Here is a 3,176-nt window from a genome sequence, read left to right on the forward strand (position 1 = left end):
TAGTTTCATTTCAGCCCGGTCACTAGCGCGTTTTATTACAATCATCCAACGTTTGCGGCGCTCCAGATCTTGGGGAATCCTGTAGATGGCTCATTCCTTATGTCATCTGTGTCTGTTCTGCATCCTGGGGCACAACAGGAATCTATTATATTTCCTGTCTGACTGAGTTTTCTGACAATAAAAAATAGTCCAGCTGCCGGCTTCTACCTGCCAATATGGCGCCGTTTCGATTTGAACTGTTGCATGCCGGGAGAAGTGATGTCAACTCCCGGAGCTCTATTGCTTCATATGAATTGCAAATGTGTGATATTTTGAAAAGATTAGCCAAATAAAACATACCTAAACATGAAGTACTTGTTTGAGGACATCGGGATTCTGTTAGGTTCTCAATTGTGCCATGCAGTAAGATAAACTTGTAAACTTTAGCAAAAATTTACGGGTGAAAATAAATATTGTAATTAAAATTTTTTTACAACTGTGTTCAGATAAGCTTGAAAATGTTTGAGCATAAAAAAACCAATTATTTCTCACAAGTGAGACCTTTATTCAGCTATAGAAATAATTAACTAGCAACTAGCAAGCAAGTCCGAGTCATATGTATGCAATCTATGTTTTTTTTAATAAAATTTTACTGCAGTTTGGAGATTATTTTATTATTTTATTGTTACAGGAAACTTTTCATTGTCAAAAGCAGAACAACTGCTCAGTGCAGTTGCAGAAAACTCTGATGTTGAAGGTTTATCAGATGGTGAAGACAATGATCTGGCTTTAGATGGAAATGTTCCACATTTTTTTGATGATATGACTGCGGAGCATCATACTGATAATTCAGAAGAACATTCACCAGAGGATGATTCAGATCAAGATTATAGACCATCTGAAGGAGATGCTGATAGCAATGATGAAAATGAGCCACTCCATCCACATGTGCACAAACATGGGTGCCAACGACAGCATGTTGAGAATGACTCTGAACAAGGATGAACCAGGAAATAGAGAGCCCAGAGGAGACCCGAGCAACGATGGATGTGGACAGCGCTGGAAATCTGCTCCATTTACTCCAAACATTGTCCAGTTTCAAGGTGAAGAGGATGACCTGATAAATGAACAAGCAAATTGGCAGCCAATAGATTATTTGGAGCAGTTTATGGACTCACAGTTGACGAAACTCCTTGCTGACTGGACAAATAGCATGTCACTAGCTAAAAATGGCAAGTTGCTCAATACTACGGTAGAAGAAATTTACCACTTTTTGGGTAAGCAATCTTGATGTCCTGTGTGCATTATCCCCACACAAGAATGTTCTGGTCCAATGCTTTTCAGATCCCTGCCATTAGTGACAGAATGTCACGTGATCATTTTTTCAAACTAATGAGCAATCTGAAAGCAGTAATTGATGACATTCCAGAAAACCAGAAGAAAGCAGACAGATTCTGGAAGGTGAGACCTTTTATGGATCATGTACTCAAAGGATGTCACCTTTAGGCTCAACCAGAATGTGTCTCAATAGATGAGCAGATGATCCCGTTTACTGGAGCCTGTCCATTCCGACAGTATTTGCAACTAAAGCCCAATCCAGTGGGGATGAAGAACTTTGTTCTGGCATCACCAGGTAGAATTGTACTGGACGTTGAAGTCTATCAAGGTGAAAAAACATTGAGTTTGCAGGTTGAGGACTCAGGAGGACTGGGTTTAGGTGCACTGGTAATCAAACGTATGTGTGGAACACTACATGCTGGTACAAAGGTGTACTGTGATCGATTTTTCACCACCATACCAGCTGTAGATTTCATGCTGGAGAAGCAGATGTACCTTACTGGTACAGTGATGAAGAACCGGGTCTCCAAGGCAATGGAGAAGCTACCGAGTGACAAAACCCTGAAACAGCAAGGTAGAGGGGCCTCAGCGACAGTCGCCCGAGCAGATGGGAAACTGTGTGTAGTCAAATGGTACGACAACAAGCCAGTTGAGATGCTTTCTGCCATTCATGCCGAACAACCCAAAGACACCTGCCAGTGATGGTCCAAGAAAGACAAAAAATATGTGATCGTCACTTGTCCAAGTATTGTGCAAGAGTACAACGCTAAAATGGGTGGGGTAGACTTGTCAGACAGGATGATGAGCTACTACCGAATGAGTGTCCGAACCAAAAAATGGACCACTCGCATGTTGATGCACTTCACTGATCTTGCCCTAGCGAACAGCTGGCTGCTGTATCGCCAAGATGAGCAAGAAAACAGCACCCCAAGAAAGGCTACTATGAAGTTTCTTGTGTTTCGTATGGAAGTAGCTCAGGTATTCCTCAGCAAGAATGGTATCCCTCACGAAGATGCTAGTGTTGTAGAGGAAGAGGATGTACACCAACTCAAACCAGGCAAAAGGTCTTGAGTCACTCCAGTCCCACATGTCTCAGTCCGCACATATTCTGCTGTTCATCTCCCTGAGATGGCGGTCTTGAAAAACGCCATGTGTTGCAGAGCACAAGTCCTTTAGCACTTTTTGTAAAGCCATGTCATGTTAGGGGCATGAAACTAAAAACTGTTAGTCAAAATAAACTGGTTTGTAAATTTTTAACCAACTGTGTCTTTGTGGGTCATACCGTTTGGATAGACCTATTGTCCTCATATGTGGACACACATTTTTGAGAAAAGTAATTATCACAAAATGCTGAAATTTGGATATTAGACTAATTGACACCTTTCAGTCTCAAATAATAAAAAAACATTTTAAAATGCAAAGATACACCACTTGTCCCCATATGGGGACATCATTTTTTCCAAAAACTACTTCCTGTACAAAGACAAAGTTTTGTTATTATATTTATGATGTCCTATTAAACTGAAACAACTAAGAAAAATAAATGTACAAGAAAACAATGGTCGGGTCTCAGGAGGTTAACTTCGTTTTACATTTTAATACATATCTTTTCTTTGTCAAATTGTGCTCTTTGTTTTTTGTTTCTATTAATGCTAGGGATCTTCGTAACAACTTAAAACGTAAAGCCACTTTTCTTTATGCAAAGCAACTTAAATCTGACTTAGTGTTTTTACAAGAATCTCACTCTACTATCAACAATATTAATTTTTGGTGATCTCAATGGAGAAATTCTATATGGTTATCTCATGGAACTGAATGATCAGCAGGGGTTTCAATCCTAAAAAAACAGATATAATGGG

Source organism: Nothobranchius furzeri, chromosome 14 (genome assembly GCF_043380555.1).
Source record: "Nothobranchius furzeri strain GRZ-AD chromosome 14, NfurGRZ-RIMD1, whole genome shotgun sequence".
NCBI lineage: Eukaryota > Metazoa > Chordata > Actinopteri > Cyprinodontiformes > Nothobranchiidae > Nothobranchius > Nothobranchius furzeri.